Raw genomic sequence first — 23,159 nt, 5'->3', positions numbered from 1 at the left:
CTTCTCGCGCCCTCCCCTCCCCACCGCCACCTCCCACACCAATGTGCCCAATTCCTCACAGCTGGCTTGCTTGAAAAGAAATGAACTGGCATGACCCTCACAGGGTTCTTCTCAAGCCTAGGCTCTAGAAAAACACTGACTGGTGCTATTAAAATGCACAAAGTTACCGCACTGACACTCAGATTACTTACAGGGATGAAAAATGCAGACACATCACCATCCACAAGACTAAGAACTGGCCCCGCCAGAACCGACCAGAGACCAGTATTCTCAGTCCTGGCCAGGGGGCCACGCAGGGACCTCAGAAGCAGGGTGTTTTGTCCAAAGGGGCACCAGAGCCCAAAGTCAGGAGACTGAGATTTCCTCCTAGCTCTGGGGCTTCTCTTCATCTGAAAACCCTTAGAAGCTAGCAGAGAAAAACTCTCCGTGTGGTTCTAGACCACACGGACAGGCCCTACAATAGGGTTAGAAAAATTAGCTTGGCCCCTTTCAGCTTCCTTTGGTCCATCTCTTAGCTTTCCACCAAGACGGTCAAAACTCTGCCTTCCAAAGAAGGTGGTGGCTCAGGGCATAACACTTTGGCTGGTATCACAAGAGTCCCAGGGCAATGCTTCGCTGCTTCCTCAGCATATGCCAGTGCCCATTTTACAGGGGGGATTTATGATCCTCCTCTCAGGAGAGCGAGCCAAAGTTTTATAATATTCATTAAAAATCAGCACCACATGTAATAATATGGAATACTGCCGGTACACAAGGGGGCCAAGTTATAGGTGTTCAGGGAAACGCAGCAGAATTTCTTGGCCTTGGCAGGGGTAAAGTTGCAGGCACCAGCACTGCACTAACACAACCTTCTTTTATTGCAAATGTTCGTTCAGGCTAAGTCCTAATTACTTTCTGTAAAATCCTCGCCACCACCAAGCTTTCTTCTGCCGGGGCAGCCACACACCATCGACGGCCCGAAGCAGCAACACCCAGGCAGCCTCCAGGGTCAGAGGCAGGGGAGAGGCTGGAACACAGCAGGGGTTGGGGCTGGGGCCCAGAGCCAGGCTCTTCCTTTACACTTCGCAATTGCTCTCGCCCCTTCTCGAACAAGTCGTGGGGGCCTACAGGCTCGCTCAGGAGGCCCCGGGGGTGAAGCATTCAAACGTCAGCGCCGCGGGTGGGTCGGAAGCTGCTCTTCCTTGCCCCGCCCCCGCTCCCGAGGGGGCCCGGTGGGCTCGGTGGGGGCCCGCGGAGCATCTTTTCCCGCCCCTCCTGGGAAACGCCGGACGACCCAGGAACCCCAGGTCTCGGTTCCTCTGCCCGCGCTAGGGCCCCGGGCTCTGCAGCCCTCCCCACGTGCCACACCAGCCCTCTCCACTGCCACCCCTACCGCCAGCAGCGCCCCCCCACCCTCGCCTTTCGGGGGGCCCTGGCGAGTCCCGAGCAAGGCCGGCCCCAGCCAGGCGCTCAGCCCCGCCGGGAGCCGGGGGTCGTCCCCGGCGCGCGGCTGCACAAAGCGGGGAGCGCAGCGGCGGCCGAGGCGCGCCCCCTCCCGCGAGCCGGCGGAGCGCGCGCCCCCGCCCCCGCCCCCGCCCCCGCCCCAGCCCCCGGAGCGCCATTCGCGGAGCGGCTTACGCTAGTCGCCGGGCGTACCGCGCCCCAGCGGCCGGGGAGGTGCGCTGCCCGGCTCCCGTAAAGTTATTGTGAATGGGGAGCGGGTGACGTCAGCGCCGAATGTCAACAATGTAGCGATTGAGAGTGTGGGCGTTCCGGGGAGAGCGCGAGCCGCGCGGCGCGGAGCAAACAGCGCCGAGCCGCCCCGCCGCCGCCGCCGCCGCCGCCGCCGCCGCCGAGCAGCCGCCGGAGCAGCCGCAGCAGCAGCAGCAGCAGCAGCAGCGACCGTGCACGCCCGGGCTGCGGCCGCAGCAGCGCTAACGTGAGCGCCCGCCGCCGCCCTCGCCACCCCGCCTGCCCACTCCCGCGGCCGCCCGGCCTCCCCTCGACCCTTCCCTCCCCTCCCCCTCCCCGGCACGCTCGGGGGCTGGGAACCAGCTGCCATGTGATGCGCGTCCTCTCGGTGAGCTTTCGGTGACCCCCGAACCGCCCACCGCGCCGGCTCCCTCGGGGCGGGGGGGCGCCGCCGGCTGGGAAGACGCTGGGAAGAGGAGGCGGAGAAGGACGCAAAGTTCTCGGGCGAGGTGAGTCCCGGGCCCCGGCGCGGGGCGGGGCGGGGCGGGGCGGCGGGGGCAAGTTTGCGGGGGGCGCGGGGGCGCGGAGCCGGCGGGGAGAGCGCGCGGGAAGGGGAGTCGCGGCCGCCGGCGCGCAGCCGCCCGCCGAGCGCGCCCGGCCCGTTTTTATGGCATTTTCTAGGAACGGGAAGGGGGTGGGAGCCGCGCCGCGCCGCGCCGCGCCGAATGTGCGCTCTCGCCGGGCTGTTTACGGCGGGCGAGGCGGCATTGTATTTTGCTCGCGTCGACGGGTGTTTTGGAACAGCAGGGGGAGGAGGAGCAGAGGGTAAGAAGTCAGGCGTGGGGAGGGCGGGCTGGGGGAGGCGCGCGTCCGCGCGAGCCGGAGCAGCTGTCAGACCCACGGCCTTGCCCCCGGCCCGGCCCCGGCCCCCGGCCCGCGGTCCCGGAGCCCGGAGCCCGGCCCGGCGGCCTCCTCCCTGCCCGCGGCGTCCGCGCCCGCGGCTGCTCTGCAGGGACTGCGGCCGCCGCGCCTTCGCGCCCAGCTGTCAGGCGCCGCCGTTGGGCACCGGGACCTCCGCGACCCGCGCGGCTTCCAAGCCCAAGTTTAGGGTCCCGGGGAGAGGCAAGCCGGGGGGGCGCTGGGTGGGACTCCCCGCCGCCTCCAGCCTGGGGGCTCGCCCGTCGGGCCGGGAACCCCTGCACCTCCCCCCCGCCCCAGAGCGTGCATGAAATCGGAGTGCAACGCGCACACACCCTCTTCTTCGTCCCCGCACCTCGGTCTGCAAGCTCCACCTAGAGCAGGAGTTTACCCCGGAGACGCCTCCCCGCCTCCCCTCGCCGGGGCTCCCCGTGATGGCCCCGTAGCCCTCGGCCCTCGGTGCGGCCGGAGAGGGCGGCGGGCGGCGCTCACGGGCTACCCCGGCCGCCCGCGAGAGGGGACTCGAGTGAGCATCTGGTCCCCCGCGGGCTGGCGGAGGGTTTGCAGGACCTCGAGCCGTGGGAGGAGGCGGGCCGAGCGTCTGCCTGCGAAAGGGCCGCGCCCCCTGGGCTTCGGGGGTTGGGGACGCTTGGGGTATCCCCAGCACCCTCTGGCGTGTAGGCGAGTTTGACAACTTGGGGGGAAGTTCCGGTGTAGACGCTGCCCGATGGTTTTGTCTGTGGCCGGAGAAGGCGCGCCTCGCAAGCTCTTGCGCCGGGTCCCCGCGGTCGCTGCGAGCCGTGGCCCCGAGAAAGGGGAGGGACGAGGGCGCCCCACCCCCACCCCACCCCACCCCCACCCCGTGCTGAGCCGCAGACGCCCCGCGGTCCTCGCGTGTCACCTTCACCGTCTGGTGCTGCAGAGGCGCTCGGTGTGCACCTCTCATCTGTTGAGCCGCTTTCACTCCACAAGGGCAATTACTTTAGAATAAAAATCCTTTTCTGCCTAGTGGGAACCTTGGCGGAGATGATGCCTAATGAGATATTTTTGCTTTTGTCTGTTTAAGAGTAAAATCAGAGATGTGAACTCTGATAACGGTTTGCTCAGATCATTAAAATGTAGCGTGTAGGAAAGGCGTGTCGGGCTGCGAAGCCCTGGCCGACATGAAGGGCGCTGAGCGTGAAAGGCTGCCACTCTTTTTTGGGGGGGAGAGGGCTATTTTGGTGAGGCAGCGGGCGTCTTGCTTCAGATGTGAGATTTGCCCCACCCTGGTTCCCTGGCAGCTCCCGAGTAAATGGCATTTTTCATTCTTGCAGGTAGTAATAAACGTGAGTCAAAATGACATCTTGTTAGAATTAGTCTTTAGTCTGTAAGAGGGATTGCTAAATTACAGTGTTGCGCTCAAACTGCTCCAGTGAAAGGTCTGTCAGCGTTTCCATTATAGATTCCGTTTTTCAGGAGTTTATAATTTCACCGCAAAACTTGTGGTGGCTGAGAGGTTTTTTCCCTTCCAGGGTTCTGGTTCAGAAAATACATCGATTGCCCAATTCTGTCCTATTTGCTGTTCCCGAAACTTGGAATGCCATTGGGAAGTGTGTGTGTGTGTGTGTGTGTGTGTGTGTCTGTGTGTCTGTGTCTGTGTGTGTGTGTGTGGGGGGCTCCCCCAAAATGGAATATGCCACCATGGAATAAAGTACTTTTGTTAGAACACACTTTATTTATGCAGAGCAGTATTTTCATTTTTGGATTTTGGAAGGGTTTAGGCTTGACATTTGGTAATCTTAAGTGTGTTAATTCCTCTGGTATCTGTCGATTCTGCAGGTGGATTGAAATGTCAGTTCGTTCTGTATATGCCAGGATTAGAGGGAAAAAGCATTCTCCTCATAGGTGTGTTTCTGAACTCTTAGCTAAATGATAAATACCCTTGTTGGTTACTTTTCTGCTCTTTGTAGGTTGCATGGCAGGATCTGCCATAGAGAAGAAGGGCAAAGGCAGACCCGGAGGGAGGGAAGCCGAACAACCCACTTCTCCCCCCCCCACCCCAATTCACTTTTCAGTATCACTAATGCCTGGGAGGAAACCATTTATTCTCTTTCTGTTGAATCATGCCTTTGACTCAGTGTCTTCAGGCAAGTCCCTCACAGTCGCTCACCTCTGGCTGCTGTGTGAGGGGCTTAATTATTTGCAAACTGCCTTGAAATCCCTGGATGAAAGGCACTGCATAAGTGCAAAGTATTGTTATTCAGATATGGAATTTAATGATCCATTACAGTTCATCAGGAAATGCACTTTGCAGTGATGGTAGGAAACGTTTCCACCTGATAGAGGGTAATAATAACTGCTTAAAAGTAGGTTCAGATTACAGATGAGACAATTAACTCTAGCCATGTGCTCTTCAATTTGTTGCAATTCATTTTGTGATCAAAGTGAGTCGCAGAGAGCCAGATGGTCAGGTTCATGTTCAAATCTCTCCTAGGCCAGCCCTTCACTTCTGGGCCCGCTGTCTGCACAGCCGCCGGGACTTATTCATTAGTGCTTGTGAGCTGTTCCTCAGAATGTATGATCGGGGCTCCTGTGATGCCAACAAAAGGGCTCAGGCCAATCTATATTGTTGGGAGCAGTTTAATTTTACTTGGATTAACTCACGCTTAGTGTCTCTGGTTTGGATCCAGCCTTAACAAGGGAGGAGAGAGATCCTAGAGGCTCTCTAGCTCAGCTGTGTGGGGCTTTCACTCCCCTACCTTTTGTACCTCAGATTTCAGGGGGTATGGTATCTGGCTTGTTGTAAATGCAGGCTTCATTGCTGAATGAATGACGGAATACTTAGAGAAATAAATACCCTTCCTGTTTTGCTGAGGGAGTGTGGTGTGGGACTAGCTTTGTGGGCATGTGCTTGCTCTGTTGCACCCTCCTCCCCTGCTCAGAAGGATCTCACACTTGGTTGAATCTTCTGTTGTTAATCATCTTGAAATCCTGAATAATTCTTGAAGTCAGAGCCCTTCATTTTCATTTTTCACTCTGCTGGTGAGGAGGAGGGCATAGCATAGAGGGGCAGGCACCCGCTACTTTGTCTCAGCTTCTTGTTGTCCCCTGAAGCCAGGTAGGAATGGGAGGGAATGCTGGCTTTGTGTTACCATGTCGTCGGATTTATCCAAGAGAAGCTGGGTATCTGGACTCTTCTGTAGAATCTCTAATTTTAAATATTAGCTTAACATTTTTTGAATGTTGAATAGGAATGTGCACAATAGCTAGAGCTGACCTGCAGGCAGCCTGTCTTCTACCACTGAACTGGCTAAAACATCGTGTTGTTTAATATTTCTGTATCTGGGGACGCCTGGATGGCTCAGCGGTTGAGCGTCTGCCTTTGGCTCGGGTCCTGATCCCAGGATCCCGGATCGAGTCCCGCATTGGGCTCCTTGCAAGGAGCCTGCTTCTCCCTCCACCCATGTCTCTGCCTCTCTCTCTCTTTCTCTCATGAATAAATAAATAAAATCTTTTAAGAAAATATTTCTGTATCTGGCTATTTTCTAAAGGCCTGGCACATAATAGATGATTTATGAGTCTCCACCAAGTAAATGGTTATAGCTTTCCAAAAAGTTGAAAGATGCAAGAAAAACAGAATTTGAAATCAACACTGAGTCCCGCTCAGGAATTGATAACTTTCTTTTTGATAGAGAATGCGACGTGAAAGGCCAAATGCTTAATTAATGCCATGGGCACCATGTAGTCCTCTGCAGGTAAATAACCCATTGCTTTTGAATAACCTGTGCTCTATTTAGTTGTTATTGACCAGACGGGGTAACTTGGTTGTTTAATGCCTGAGGACCTACATGAGAATTTGACATTGGAGAACACCCACTAAAATAATAGCTGTGATTTATTGAACTCTCATTATATGCCAGGAACAGAGTTACCTCCTTTACCCCTTTTATCTCATTGACTCCTCAAAGCAGCCCTGTGAAATAGGCATTGTGCCCACTCTACAGAGGAGGGATTTTCTCATTTTATGTTGCAAAGAATTTCATCTGGATGCATTGTGTGTTTTCTTGACTATCTGAAGGTTATTCCCCATCCTGTCTTACACAGTCCAGCCATGAGTCAATGACCAGGTGTGAGGTGGGGACCATAGTAAACAGAGGACATGGTTCCTGCTCTCACATACAAGGAACAGAGAACAATTCCGGATGTAACGTCTTTGTCAAAATCTGTGTGTATACAACAAGCACTGCATTTGCCTCCCTGTTCCTCTGCTTTTCCTTTTTTTTTTTTTTTTAAGATTTTATTTGTTTATTCATGAGAGACAGAGAGAGAGGGAGGCAGGAAGAGACATAGGCAGAGGGAGAAGCAGGCTCCATGCAGGAAGCCCCATGTGGGACTCGATCCTGGGACCGTGGGATCACACCCTGAGCCGAAGGCAGATGTTCAACCGCTAAGCCACCCAGGCGTCCCTCCTCTGCTTTTCCTAACTGAATGTTAAAGAGGCTCCAGTGACATAGGACCCTACCAGAGGCACTAAAAGATCAGAAGCCAAGGCTGGTTGTAAAAATTTGCATTTGAGGGGAAAAGAAGATAAACTTCTGGCTTAGCTGGAGCCCCATTGGGCAAAGCAGCACTAAGTCCTTGGGAATGACAAAAAAATTGCTCTTGTTTTGTCAGTGGCAGTGACCTAGTTCTGGCCCATCTTTAAATTTTATGTAAATATTTACAAATCGTTCAAGTCCAAACTGAAACCTGCTGTGAACTAAACATTTTGTAAATTCAGAGAGATTGCCCACAACATTTTTTTCTTTTGGTCTAATACATTTCATAGAAAAGTAGTTTTCTTGCCAATTCAGTGTTTTTCCTTTTACTTTTTTGTCTTTTTTTTTTTTTTTTTGTTTCTTGCTAATTTCAAATGTCTACCTAAAACTGAAACCTAATCTTACCATCAGCATGCTGCTCAGCTTCCCTAAAGCTGGAAGTATCCTCAGAAATCACTACTCTGTCCTTTTCAAGGACCATTTCTTTTTTAAAGAATATGGAAATTGAACCTTGTCCTCCTAGTGGCACTACTTCACAGGAGGCAGGAATTTTGCCTTTGTTTTTCCTTGAGCTATTTTTTTCCAAAATAATAAATCTCCCCAATCTGAAAGCATTTCACGTACTCGTTCATTCTAGTCATTGGAATTACAGCCAAAATGTCTCTCAGTCTTCCCCCAGTGACTTCATAATCATCATTTCTTCAGCATATTCCCCTGGTTAACTTCTCTTTTGTTCTTAGCCTGATAGTCAATTGTCCTTTGGTTCTGAGATATGTCATTTCCCCTCCCTGACCTTTTTGTTCATCTCCCAAAGGCTGTAGGATGCACTGCTGATATCCCTAAGAGCTGGCGCTTGGTTGCTAGCTCCCTCCTATCTTTGTGTCAGTTTTGTCTTCCCCTTCCCAAGCATTTAAATATCCAATGTCCAGCACTCCCATTCTTCTCCTAATTGTTTTCCTTTGTCCCCGAGTCTACAGCTAGTGTATGAGAAACTCCAGGTTCGTTTCAGAAGAAATCTTTTTGAGTGTCCAGGTCCTCTGTCAATTCTAGTCTTGCACTTACCCTTCTCTTCTTTCTCTCCTGTCATTTTCCACAGATGCTTCAGGAGTTCCCTCAGGACTCTGCATGAGTGTCACTCAGAAGGCTTATTAGATTGTGACTTTGGAGTTTAAAGTTGGGAGAGCCCGGAGTGGTTATCCCCATTCTATAAGTAGGAAAGCAAGGTGAAGGTGGGTACTTAGCAAGTCTCCTTGGTATCCCGGGAGTCACACATGATTGGCAGTTTTTATTTTCTTCCCATTCTGTATTTTCTTGATCAACAAAACCACTTGGATGCAACTAAACAGGCCAAGAGTTCATGGTGTTAGGTGATCAGAGTGCTTATGGGGAGCAAATGCACTCCTGGTTCCCTGTTCTAGTGAAGAATGGCGTTAAATAGGGGAGATGACAGGGCATCTGGGAGGCTCAGTAGGTTAAGCATCCAACTCTTGATTTCCTTCAGGTCATGATCTCAAGGTGGTGAGGTCAGCCAGCATCAGGCTCCTTGCTCAGCAGGGAGCCAGCTTGAGATTCATTCCCTCTCCTTCTGCCCCTTCCCTGTGTGTGTGGTGTGTGTGTGTGTGCACGCGCATGCACATGCACATGCTTTCTCTCTTTCTAAAATAAATAAATCTTAAAAAAGTAGGAGAGATGACATTAATTAGGTAGTGACAGATCACCCACTACATGTTCTGTGAAGGAAAGGTATTCCATGCAGCAGAGGGTGTAATTGGGGGATTTCACCAGATTAGGAAGTTGGGGTAGCCCTCCCTGAGGAATTATGGAGTGAAATGCCATCGGGGCCAAGCTGAAATTTCGGGCTTGCTGTTTCCTCATAGCCTCCTAATCCTATTAATTCACTACTATCTTTGGCCCTTTGGAGTATTGCATAAACCATGATATAACCCTTGGGGCCATTTTGGCAAATAATGGTTCCTGTATACAGAGTCCAGAATTGATTTATTTACTTGTGTCTTTAGAACCTGATAAAAACAGAATTGTTAATTGCCAAGAATGTGGTTTGTTTTCATACTTGGAAAAAAATTCAAGGTGGCATTTTTATTTTGAACATACTTTGAGTCATTCTTTTTTTTTTTTTTTTAAAGATTTTATTTATTTATTCACGAGAGACACAGAGAGAGAGGCAGAGACACAGGCAGAGGGAGAAGCAGGCTCCATGATGCGGGGAACCCAATGTAGGGGACTGGATCCTGGGACCCCAGGATCACGCCCTGAGCCAAAGGCAGACACTCAACTGGTGAGCCACCCAGGTGTCACTTTGGGTCATTCTGACATTAAAATGATTAGAAGTTACTCAGACATCCCTCTCAGTTGGCTGGTATGTGTGTGACCTAGGCAGGGGTCTTTAGTGAAAATGTGAGGCCAGCTTCTGTGTGAAACCCCTGCTTATTAGCTCAGAGCAAGTTTCCAGCCTCCGTAGACCAAGAAGGATTATTTAGACTATTCTTAGTACAATTTAGGAGTTTTGACAGTATCTATTTATTTATTTTAATTTAAAGCATTTTAAAAAATATTTGTTTTAGAGAAAGTGTGTACAAGTGGGGGGAGAGGCAGAGGCAGAGGGAGAGAGAGAATACATAAGCAAACTCCCTGCTGAGCGCAAAGCCCAACTTGGGTCTTGATCTGAGATCTCTTGAGATCATGACCTGAGCCAAAACCAAGAATTGGTGCCTCCATAGACTGACTGAGCCACGCAGGTGCCCCAACAATATCTTTTTAAAACATATTACTGTACTATATGCTAAAATTCTTTTTCTTTGATGATAGCTAACCTATGTTGGGAACTTCCTATTTGTGTTACTCGTATTAACTCATTAAATCCTTTTAACAATCCAGAGCTAGGTGTGATCATTAGAAGCTGAGGTACAGATGTCACCCAGCTAATGAGAGGTAGAGCTGGTATTGGAAAGAAACTAGGTGTCTGAGGCTAGAGCCTGTTCTCTTAACCACCTATGCTATTTTGCCCCCTCCCGCTCTCCCCTACTTTTCTTTTTTGCTCTCTAGCAAAAGTTCTCAGAAGTGGAAGTATAGGCCAACTCACTCTGAAATATTGGATTATTTTGTTGATGCCTATTTGAAAGATAAAATAGAAAAATAATGTGTCAGGGAACTTCAGTGAATGTTAGTTTTATGTTTCATATGATTCACTTTCTAATAATTTCATTCCTCAGGTCTAATGGTCCATTTGGGGATCAGAGAGCACAAGTGGTGATCTAAAGACAAGAGAAGAACTAGACAAAGAACATGAATCCCATGGCTCTGTCCCCAGGATTTTCTTACAGTTTAAACTTCTGCCTTTTGTTAAGTGATGACTTTGTTTTTAGCTTTTTTCTTTCTTTCTTTCTTTCTTTCTTTCTTTCTTTCTTTCTTTCTTTCTTTCTTTCTTTTCTTTCTCTCTCTTTCTCCTTTTCCTTCCTTCCTTCCTTCCTTCCTTCCTTCCTTCCTTCCTTCCTTCCTTCCTTCCTTCCTTCTTCCTTTCTTCTTGGTATAGGAAAGGTGAAAGAAACCATTTCTATAATAGGTTTCTTTCTACCCAGGTGGAAGAATTTCATCTAGAACCAAATCCGTTAGAGCTCCTAATTAGAAATATTAGCTACTAGTAGCAGATAAAAGCAGGTAACCTTTGCTCTCATTCTAGTCAATTTCAGGAAGAGATTATCTTGCCAGATTAGCATGTTGCAACTCTCAACTGGGGATTTGAATGGTTTTAAAGGACTCAGCTAGGCAGTTGGTTTGGCAGTGACCTGATCACCCCGGTTTAGCAGGGTCACTGTTGAGAATGCTGACTCAGCTCTGCCCTGGGATGGTCATCCAACTTGTCTTCCTTAGTCAAGAGGCATCATTCTTGGGAGCCGCTGGAACATCAAGCATACATTTGAAGCTCAATTTGGAAAATGATCTAGCGTATGAATGTATTGTGCTTATTTTTCAGTATTTAGTTCAAATTTTGGAGATGGCTAAGTGAGGAGATGCTTAGTGTGTCACTGTTGGAGGTTTTAAGTGATTAAAAAAATCAAGCAGATGAGTGCATAAAGATTTCTATGCAAACAATGATGAGCTTAAATTAAAGCTGCTGATTTCGTGTGAGAATTACTTGCATTGATTTGTAGAATATCTATATGGGTTCAAGATTCCATATTATGCAAATGAATGAGCCCTGAAGAGTCAAACTGTGAAAAAAAATGAAATTAACTATAAAGATATTATTACCCATTCAGCAAGTGGAAAATGCAGACATACTTAGAGTTAACCCTTACTTTTCATATATCTCCTTGGGAAGATCAGTGTCAGGAATGATGATCCTTTCTGCAGTTGTAAAGCCAGGCAAGGTTTGCTGTCAGTTCTTCCACAGTCCTCTTTGCAACCTTCTGACTCCATCCTATGCTGCTTTGCAGCCACCAGTACCCTTAACTAGTCTTCTTGTTCCCTTTCAGAACTAACTTCAGAAAGGGATTTTATGAAACCAGTTTTACTATGGTATAAATAATAGCATACCTGGGACCATTACTTCTTTCTGAAGCATCAGCATATTAATAGGAGACAAAGCCAAAGAAGTGAAATTCTGTAGATGGAAATGGTTAAGATTTCACATGCTTGTAAGCTGGTTATGGGAGGACATCTCTGAGTGGAGAGAGGGCTGTTTATAAGTCAACCCTCGATAGAGAATATAGATAAGCAGATTAGAGGATAAAAACCACTGTAATATTAAAACTATAAAGGACCAATGATTTTTAATGTTATAATACATTTGTCAGGGACACCTGGGTTGCTGACTCAGTGGTTGAGTGTGATCCCAGGATCCGGGATCAAGTCCCACATCAGACTCCCTGCGAGGAACCTGCTTCTACCTCTGTGTCTCTGCCCCTCTTTGTGTCTCGAATGAATGAATGAATGAATAAATAAATACATTTGTCAGTGAACATCACCTTCCTCCTGCCAAATACTAGATCTGATTACATAAACCTGTGTAACAAGATGGTGTGTTATTTGACATTTAAACAGAGCTTCAGGGGAAAGCCACTTGGTTTATAATTAGGAATGTTTGTCATTCAGTAGCAGTTAACCCAAAATACTCCATTATCCCTAAATGTTGCATTTTAGGAGGCAAAAAAAGCAATGGACCCCACTCAGCTGCCTCCTGACCTTACTTTATTACTAAGAATTGAGTTGATACATTTAAAAACTGTCCTATGCTACTAGCAGGGTAATGACATCTGGATGTTTGGAGAAGTTGATTGACTAATGAAACCATGCTTATTTTAGGTAGACATGTTGCTTGCTAAATACTCAGTCATGGAGTTGCACTGCCTTGCCTGGTACCCCTCCCCCAAGGTAACCTCCTCCAGCAACCATGCTATGTTGAGTTGATGGCGCCATCTAGTGCCAATCTATGGAACTGTCCTGCTGGACTTGTTCTTCCTTTGCTGGGCGAAGAGTACCCCTCTCTGGGAGTACACTGCACTGTGGGGGACCTTTCTCTAATTCCTACCTTTCCTCTGTCTTCAGAGTTTAGTTATACCCCAATGCCTTCTTTTCTCCATAACTCCATTTCCTTCTCTTCCTCATTCACTAGTATCCCCTTTTTGTAGCCTTTCTTCCATTTTCTCTTCCAACTCTTGTTCATGAAGAAAAAAAAAATCGGTGCTCACAACTGATAAAGATTTTTCTAAAGATACGTTATGCCAAAGTAAGAGAATGCCTTGCATTTTAAAGTGAAATTAATCATTTAAACCATGTTAAAAGAACCAAAGTGAAACGAAAGACAAAGTCCAAAAATCTTATTTAGAAAGACTATCCCCTTATCATCCTCTTATTAGATGCTTCCTCAAAAGTAGTCAATCAAGAAGGTGGTTGGTTTGTTTTTAATTGGTTTTGGAACTATTGTTACAGTATTACTTTCTCTTTCTAAATTGCAAATTTAACCTCTCACTCGTATTTTTACATTCAAGACAGTTCCATGGACTATTCTGGAACACTATCTCACTGGCATGACATTGTCTCTATGGAAAAATGTGTTCCAAGTTCCAGACCACCAGGTTTCCTGTAGATTTTTGGGTCTTGTATTAAATGAGAGAAGAGAGATGAAAGACGTGTAGGACAAACCTGAGATGTAATTACCCTACAACGTTTGTGGGATCTGAATTAGCGTACAGGTTTAAGTCTCCCACATCAAACAGTAGATTTTAAATTTCCACTTATGTTAAGCATCTTGATATTGTGGGTTTGAAAGTAAGTCCCCTCTGAAAAACAGGAACTGTGCTTGTCTGTTACCAGTTTTTTGTGGTCAATATGGCAACTATTTTGATTTTTCAGAAGGGAGGAAAAGCAGTTAAATCCAGTTAAAATTAAAACCAGTTAAAATTAACTGGCTTGTGAGATTTGAATGCAGCTGTTCCACACATCACAACACCGACAGTGAGTTGTTTGTTTATTACCACTATTAATTATTATTAGTCGCTACTTTTTGAGCAGTGGCATATAGATTATTTATATTTTTGGTGTAACCTTGGAAAATAGAACTGCAAGGGTAGAGAGGTTCCTGTTTGCTAATTTGCATGTACCTTGTTTTGATTTTTGCTGGGTAGGTGTGTGCACCTTATGTATGCAAGAGTAATTTAGCATGTCAGCAGTTTCCTACCAGAAGCGCTTGCTGACTCATGCAGCTGTTGCGGCACTCAGCTGGCCGCACTGTAAACTGCCCACAGTACCAGTGCTGTCCTTGGAGAGCGGCTGGCAGGCTATTTTCAGATCTGTAGTCATTGCTGAGCTGGGTTCCCTTCTTCCAACAGCCAATCATATCCTTTGCATCGTAGGGTAGGCTGTTGGGCATATTCCTACCTTTGTAGAGGCTGCCTAAGAATCATGGCATTTCTGGGTGTCCCTCAGGAGAATGGCTTTTTTCCCCTTCATTTTAGTTTTCTGGGATTCTTTAAGGGAAGAAGGGTAAGGGGATGATATTAAGGGAAAAGATAGATGCTATTATTTTTTTCCCTCGCGCTAGAAAGAACTTTCATAAACCTTTAACATAGGTTTACTTAGTGTAAATGAAACCTGTCCTATTTCTCCCACCGTGAGGAGTGTTGTGCCTTCAGGGGGGAGGTAAGAGAGTGGGTGCTCAGTGGCTGGCCTGACACGGTTTTGTGTGGTTCAACCCCTCAAGTGATGACAGAGTTTGTTTATATCCGTTGCATGTTATTAAGGATATATATACACAAAACAACCTGACCTCAGGTCATTTTAAATCTGGCATATATTTTCAGAGATGGTTTCACTGTTTGTTTTTGGAGTTCAGTTCTGCTTATTTTCATCAGAAAGTGTGAAATGTTACTTTTTTGAGGTTTCTAAATAAACTTCCTTTTGCAGATACAAGTCGATCAGATCAACCTAAACCATCTTGAGAAGGATGAGTAACTTGAGATCAGGTGGGGAAGGAAAGCTTTGCACATCCTTGAGGAGTTCTCCTTTTTTTTTTTTTTTTTTTTTTTTTAGCTTCAGTAAGCATTGTGAAGCAGCTTTGACCAGTAATAAAGAAAAAACCAAGCCACAGTGACTGTGTGTAACATGATGTTGATGGAAGTTCTTGGTTTCCGCCGATACAAATGACTCATCAGTATCAATAGAATTGTGACTTCTAATAATAACACAGTGCAAGACCTTCACAACATGTGGTTTTAGCCCTAGCTGTTAGTGAAAGGTTGGAAAATATTAGTTTGAGCATTTTTTTTTCTGATCTCATGATTTCACCCAAGTATAAAGTTGTTTTTTGTAGGTGTGATGATCACTCTCTTGTTTTTTCATCTTAGTGTTTTTAGTTTCATTATGACCACATAGCCAAAGTCAGATCATTTCATCGTTTAGAAATCTGTGTAGTAAGCATCTCCTGTCAGGGCTGTGTTTTGAGGGAAATGTGGCTGAAAAGCAAATCCTCCCTGAACAGAGAAAGGAAAAAACTGGTACCCACTACACTCCACGGAGCTGCTTGCCTCCTACACAGCGTCTACTATGGAGGGCTGTGGTATTGCTGACTAGCCCTGTTGCTGCGTGAGTCATCGTCAAAGGATTCCAAGAGGAAGGTTAACAGAAAATGCGAGTCAGAGGAAAGAGCAGAGTGCAGTAGGGGCACTTATCACAGGAGGAAGGGCCTTGCCTCCCTTCCCTGGTCAAGGGGCTGCCCGGAAGACCCTGAACATCATGGGGAGGGCCAGGGCGTGTTTACATGGTGCCGCCTATTTACTTGCGTCTGTCCATGTGAGCATTCTTGTTTTCCTGTTTAGTTTTGGTTTGTTTTGCCTGTAGTTTGGCCAGACCATCCAGGATCATTATCTTAGCTGTGTACCACAGCGGTCTTACCCAAGAGCCTTTCCTTTTTGCCTGTTGTAAGACAAGCAACTGAATTTGTAGAATTTCTAGTTTTTTTTTTTTCTTTCCAAACATCATCTTTAGAAAGGTTCTGTCGTTTGTTTCCTAGTGATTTTTGCCATGTTAGCTTTGTTGCGGGAAATAAACGCTTAGAGGAAGCACAAAATCAGAATTTTATTAGTTCTAATTTTGTGTCAGTCTTGCCTTTTTTATATTACGTTGTAGACAGATTTTTTTTTTTCTGGTCTCCCGCCATTTTACCCATATTTTGGGATTTTAACACTAGTACCTCCCTGTTACACGCTTTTATCCTTGTGTCTTGATACTCTGTGGAGTTTCCTTTTGGGCCCCTTTTACTTTCCCTCTTTTGGCACATATTTGCATTTCTTTCTGTGAGCACTCTCTTCTTCTTGCTTGTTCTCTGAGATTCCTCCTGCTTGCTTGCTCACACCCCTTTTTCACATCGTTCTTGTACAGACCTGGGCACGCACATACACATGCATGCCTAATTACCTATTTCCATGTACACCCATGTGTGCATACATGCACCTACACGATGCTCCTCTCTGACCCTGGTCTCTTGCTCGTGGAGACCCCCACAGTGGCCTCAGCTGCTGCTACTGTTGCCATCCTTGCCAGCAGCCTGTTTCTGGAAGAGGTTATTCAGGTGGGAAGGAAATCAGAAGGAGAGTCGGAACTGACTTCCTACCTGCTACTGAGAATGCATCCTGGGAAGGAGGCCACATTTTGAGAAACCAGGAAAAGGCCCAAGGGAGGCCCCAGCTTCAGAAGCCAGGCTGGAGGGATCCCTGGGTGGCTCAGTGGTTGAGCGTCTGCCTTTGGCTCAGGTCATGATCCTGGGGTCCTGGGATCGAGTCCCACATTGGGCTCCCCACAGAGAGCCTGCTTCTCCCTCTGCCTATGTCTCTGTGCCTCTCTCCGCGTGTCTCTCATGAATAAATCTTAAAAAAAAAGAAGCCAGGCTGCAGATGCCAGGCTCAGGGAAGTGGGCAAAGGAAGATGAGAGGTTGAGATGGTTCTGTCACCCAGCCTTAAATTTGAGAATCCCCATGGTGTCAGAAATGCATCTAGATGGGGTGGGGTAGCTGAGAGAAATAGGGGGAGGAAGAGGCCCAGAACCCAGAGTGTGAAAGAGAACTGGAATCTTTGAATGGCGTTCTGGCTGTCAATATGCTTGTACAGCCTGCCTGCTCTGTGGGAACAGGCAGGAAAATCCATGGGACACACAGTAAGGAGTAGCTCTATCACATTAGCCTCAGGCTCTCTCCCACGCCTTAAGGGAGACCTTCCCTGACACCTCATGGAGTGCAGGGACCGCCTTCCTTCTCAGGTGTCCCACTCCTTTCCTTTCCTTCTTTTTCTCCAAAGATTTTTATCACCTGACATCCTATATGTGTTGCTTGCTTGTTTATTGTCTTCCTTGTGACATAAGCCATAAGCTCAGGAGTTAGTGTTTCCTCTGGTCGCTGAGGTACTGCCAGTACCTGGGAAAGTGTCTGGCACTCAGGATGCTCAGTGAATATGTATTTATTGAATGAATGAATGAATGAATGAATGAACTCACTGACTTTCCCTCTTTAAAAATCACCTACGACTTCTTGCTGCCCACAGAGGTCTGAACTCCATGACAGAAGATTTGGAGCTTCTCATAACCTATTCCTGCCCTCCCATTTCAGATGTCTTTTTAATTTTTATTATTATTTTTTTTTACCAGTGTTAACTTCATTTTGACTTCAGTTAAATGCTTCTTGAACCAATTCATGTTTTTATTTTGTACAATTTCCTAATGTATGAATCACATATGTTGATGTAAGTTTTTAAAATTTATCCTAAAATTACTTCTTAGACAAATCAGTACTTATGAGAATTAACTGTTTGTGGATAACTCTGTTAGGCACAGAATATGGTATGTGGGATACAATATCAGTATAAAGTATGGTCCCTGTTTATAGGAAAATTGTTTTATCTTGGAAATGACACATATAAACATGAAGCATTTGGAGTACAGTGCATGGTAGTATGTGATGAAGGACAAGAATGAGTAATAGAGATAAATATGGTAGGAGTTGGGAGAAAAGAGTCCGCAAGGATTGGAGGGTGGGGAAACTTAAAAAGGAGGAGTTGGATCTGTATATGTCCTTAAAAGATTTGGGGATTTACTGAAGTGGTCTTTAATTCCCTACTTGATACCTTCACAATTTTATAGATGTCAGGTCAGCTTTATTGTTCATATTGTCCATATCGATATTCCTTTCTTGACCATTGTTAAGATGTAATGAATGGGGTTGCCTGGTGTGTGGGGGGGCTCAGTGAGTTAAGCATCTGAGTCTTGGTTTCACCTCAGGTCATGGTCACCTGGGTTGTGAGATCAAGCCCCATGTCAGGCTCTGAGCTCAGTGGGGACTCTGCTTGAAGATTCTCTCCCTCTGTCCCTCGCCCACTCACATACATGCATGCTCTCTCTCTGAAATAGCTCAATAAATCTTTTTTTAAAAATGGAATGAGTGGAGGGATATGAAGGATTCTAAGTGCAAACATGCAAAATTCTCCTATAATAGTACAAAAAGTTTAAAATGTATGGAGTCCTTCCCTTTCATTGTTTGAGAAAAATGTACATAGAACTTCTGTCACTAAAACATGAACACAAACCTTTTGGGAAAGGTGAGAATAGAATCCCGAGCCTACCTTGTCCTGCAGACACATTGAAGCAACAGCTACATTATGCAGCTAACTCTGAAAACAACTTGAAGATTGGCAGAACATATATTCCACAACTAACTGTAGAGAGGAGGCCACATCAAAAAGGGTAGGAGGGGTAGAAATGCGGTTAGGAACCAAACCCTTGGCACAACTCACTGCAAACAGGAGGGATGACATAAGCAAGGGGGTTCAGACTCCACACTGGCCCTGAGGACCCACACTGGGCAGATAAATCCCCATAATATCTGGGCTCAAAAATCAGGAGGCTTAAATCTGGGAGAACCAAAAGGTGATAGGAAACAGAGTTCTTGCCTTTCAAGAGCCAGCACATTAAATAACTTAGTCTGAGACATAGCACAGCAGTGGCAGTTTGAAAGTGCCAGGGATATACCTGAAGGAGGTTTATTGACTAATCTCAGAATGTGTGCCAGAGGAGTGGGTATCTGCAGGGGATTTCTATGTAAACAAAAATGCTAGCAGGCACCATTTTTCTAGGTCTTCTTCAGCCTAGATAACCAGACACTTGTAGGAGCCAACCAGTTCTGACACTATCCCTCTACCTTGCTAGCACCATGAGCCCCACCCTGGTATTCTCCTGCAGACCTGTCCCACCCAGCCTATCTACTTTAGCAGGGATCCCTCCAAAGTGGCTACTGCTTCATCATGCCTAATAGGCAGCCCTGGCTGGGACTCGTGCTTTTTCAAAGTGATTGCTGCCTTAGGAAGGAGGGAGAAACCCCCACATACCCAAAGGCCCATAGTTCCTGCAGCCAGACTCTTAGCCAGCTGCTCAGAGAGCAAGTCCTGACCTTCAGTGTGCCTGCAGCTGGGGTAGAGAAGCTAACTGCAGACAGGCTGAGTGCCAGTCCTGTCCACCAATGAGCCTATAGCCAAGCCTCTCAACAGTCAGGGAGAAAACCCTGTGCAGTGTACCTACAGTGGACATAGGAAGTCACTGCAGCCAATTAGGCCAAAAGCAGCTCAGCCTTAACAGGAGGGAACATTCAGTCCACGCAGGGGCCACTTTTAGATACCTAGCTCTGGGGTCCAGGGGGTATTGCACTACTGGACATCACAAGACCTCTGTTAGACAAGGCCACTACTTCCAGGACCAGAAGATGTAGCTGACCTACTTAGTACATAGAAACAAATGCAGAGAGTTAGACAAAATGAGACAAAGGAATATGTCTCAAATTTAAAAACAAGACAAAGTCACGGGATATGAGCTAAATGAAACAGAGGTGGAGTTCAAAGTTACTGTCATAAAGATAGTCCCTGGATTGAGAAAAGAGTGGGTGAATTCAGAACTTCAATAAAGAAATAGAAAATACAAAAAAAAAAAAAAAACAGAGCTGAAGAATTCAGAACTTAAATGGGAAATTACTCTAGAGGGAATTAGCAACAGATTAGAGGATGCAGAACAGATCAGCAATCTGGAACAAGGATTATGAAGAGCAACCATGCTGAACAGCAAAAAGAAATAGAAATAATAAAAATGAGAAAAGGTTAAGAGAACTCTGTGACATCATCAAGTGTAATACCATTCACATTACAGGGATTTCAGATGGAGAAGACATAGACAGAGACCAGAAGACCTATTTGAAGTAATAAAAACTGAAGATTTTCCTAATCTGAGGAAGGAAACAGACACTAGGAAGCACAGATATTCCCTAACGAGATGAATTCAAAGAGGTCCACACCAAGACACATAATAATTACAGTGGCTAAAAGTAATGATAAAAAGGGGATCTTAAAAGCAGCAGGAAAAAAGGAAAGTTACATACAAGAGAAACCCTCTAGTGCTCTTGGCTGATTTTTCAACGAAATTTTGCAGGTCGGAAGAGAGTAGCATGATATATTTCAAGTCCTGAAAGGAAAAAACTTACAACCAAGAATACTCTACCAGGGGGATTCCTGGGTGGTGCAGCGGTTTGGCGCCTGCCTTTGGCCCAGGGCGCGATCCTGGAGACCCAGGATCGAATCCCACATCGGGCTCCCGGTGCATGGAGCCTGCTTCTCCCTCTGCCTATGTCTCTGCGCCTCTCTCTCTCTCTCTCTCTCTGACTATCATAAATAAATAAAAATTTAAAAAAAAAAAAAAAAAAAAAAAAGAATACTCTACCAGGGAAGGCTATCATTCAGAATTGAAGGAGAGATAACTAGTTTCCTATACAAACAAAAGTGTTCATCACCACTGAGCCAGTCTGACAAGATATGTTAAAAGGAATTCTTTAAGTTGAAAGAAAAGGCCATAAGTAGCAATAAGAAAATTATGAAAGGAAAGAATTTTAGAGGTGAAAGGAAATATATAGTAATAGTGGTAGATTAATTACTTATAAAGTCAGTATGGAGATTAAACATAAAAGTAGTAAAATGAATTATTTCTACAAAAATTAGGGTATATGCAAATTAAAAAGATATAAAATATGACATGTACATAAAACATGGTGGAGGAGTAAAAATTTAGTGATTTTAGAATGTGTTTGAACTTAAATGATCATCAATTTAATATACACTGCTTTACACATAGGATGTTATATGTGACTCAAATGGTAACTACAAATAAAAAACCTATAATAGGGTGCTGGATGGCTCAGTGGATTAAGTGTCTGCCTTTGGCTCTGGTCATGATCCCAGAGTTCTAGGATCAAATTCCTCATCAGACTTCCTGCTCAGTGAGGAGCCTGCTTCTCCCTCTCCCTCTGCCTCTCCTCCTGGTTGTGCTCTCTCTCCCTCTCTCTGTCAAATAAATAAATAAAATCTTTTTTTAAAAAAAAACCTATAATAGATATAGAAAAAGTAAAGAGAAAGGAATCCAAGCATAATAGTTCCACAAGGGAAGAGAGCAAAAGAAAGAAACAGAAAAGAACTATTGAAACAGTGAACAAAAGTCAAGTACATACCTATCAGTAATGACTTTAAATGTAAATGGACTAAGTGCTCCAATCAGAAGAATGGATGACGATGGATTAAGAAAACAAGACTGAGCTATATGCTACCTACAGTAGACTCACTTCAGACCTAAAGACAGACTGAAAGTTAAAGGGATTAAAAAAGATATTCCATGCAAATAGAAGAAAAAAAAGCCAAGGTAGCGGGGCAGACTGAACAGACTTTAAAACAAAAACTGTAGCAGAAGACAAAGAAAGGCATTACATAATGATAAAGGAATCCATCCAACAAGATGATGTAACAATTGTAGATAACTATGCACCCAACAAAGGAGCACCTAAATACATAAAGCAAATATTAACAAACATAAAGGGAGAAATTGATAGTAATATAATAATAGTAGAGAATTTTAACACCCCAATGGATAATCATCAGCAAACAGTTTATTCAATAAAGAAATGACGGCTTTGAATGACACATTAGATGGACTTAATAGATGTATACAGAACATTCTAGTGCACATTCAGGTGCACTGTAACATTCTCCAAGATAGATCACATGTTAGACCACAAAACAAATCTCAATAAATTTAATAAGACTGAGTTCATATCAAGCATCTTTTCTAACCACAATGGCATGAAACTAGAAATCAATTATAAGGAAAAAATCTGGAAAAAAACACGAATACGGGAGGCTAAACAACATCTACTAAACAACAAATGGGTCAATGAAGAAATCAAAAAGGGAAAAAAAATACATAGAGTCAAGTGAAAATGAAAACACAACAATCCAAAATCTTTGGAGGGCAGCAAAAGCAGTTCTAAGAAGGAAGTTTAAATGATACAAGCCTATTTCAGGAAACAGGAAAAATCTCAGATGAGCAATCTACCTTATAACTATAGGGACTAGAAAAAGAACAAACAGAACCCAAGATTAATAGAAGGAAGGAAATTATAAAGATCAGAGCAGAAATAAATGAAATAGGAACTAAAAAAAGAAAGAAAAGATAAATCAAGAGCTAGTTCTATAAAAGATAAACAAAATTGATAAACTTTTAGCCAAACTCATCAAGAAAAAAAGAGAGAGGAGTCAAATAAGTAAAATCAGAAATGAAGGAGGAAAAATAGCAACTGACACCACAGGAATATGAAGAATTGTGAGAGAATACTAAAAGAAATTTTATGACAACAAATTGGACCACCTAAAAGAAATGGATAAATTCCTAGAAACATACAGTCTTTCAAAATGGAATCAGGAAGAAATAGAAAATATGAACAGACCAATTACTAGTAATAAAACTGAATTGGTATTTTAAAACAAAAAACAAAAGATTCCCAACAAATGAAAGTCCAGAACCGGACAGCTTCACAGGTGAATTCTACCAAACATTTAAAGAAGAGTTCGTGTCTGTTCTTGTCAAACTATCCCAAAAAATAAAAGAGGAAGGAAAACTTACAGATTCATTCTACAAGGCATTACCCTGTTATCAAAGCCAAAAACATGACAAAAAGGGAAAATTACCGGTCTATCCATGATGAACATAGATGCAAAAATCCTCAACAAAATGTTGGCACGTTGAATTCAATAATACTGTAAAAGGATCATTCCCCATGATCAGGTGTCTGGGATGCGAAAGTGGTTAAATATTCACAAATCAGTCAGTATGGTACATCACATTAACAGGAGGAAGACAAAAAACTATAGGACTATCTCAGAAGATGCAGAAAAAGCATTTGATTAAATTCAACATTCATTCATGATAAAATCTCTCAACAAAATAGTCTTGGAGGGAATGTACTTCAACCTGACAAAAACCATAAAAACCATATATGAAAAATCCACAGCTAATAGCAATGGTGAAAAACTAAAAGTATTTTCTCTAAGATCAAGAACAAGACAGTGATATCCACTGTCACCGCTTTTATTCAACCCGGTGCTATAAGTCCTAGCTGCAACAGTCAGGCTAGAAGAAGAAATAAAAGGCATCTAGGTTGGTGAAGAAGAAGTAAAATTGTCATC

At 45.0% G+C, this 23,159-nt stretch overlaps 1 protein-coding gene across 1 annotated transcript in view; it reads left to right on the top strand.

Annotated features, from left to right (window-relative positions):
* Positions 1-1,840: 1,840 nt before the first annotated feature.
* The window catches only part of BACH2 (BTB domain and CNC homolog 2), a 356,846-nt gene continuing 335,527 nt past the window's right edge, over positions 1,841-23,159 (top strand). The window contains 1 exon segment of the mRNA XM_055330439.1: positions 1,841-2,180. The gene's annotated coding sequence lies outside the window, so the exon portion shown is untranslated.

This window comes from Nyctereutes procyonoides, unplaced genomic scaffold, assembly GCF_905146905.1.
Source record: "Nyctereutes procyonoides isolate TBG_1078 unplaced genomic scaffold, NYPRO_anot_genome, whole genome shotgun sequence".
Classification (NCBI taxonomy): domain Eukaryota; kingdom Metazoa; phylum Chordata; class Mammalia; order Carnivora; family Canidae; genus Nyctereutes; species Nyctereutes procyonoides.
The sequence above is the reverse complement of the archived record's forward strand: the minus strand, read 5'-3'. Positions and strand labels throughout refer to the sequence as shown.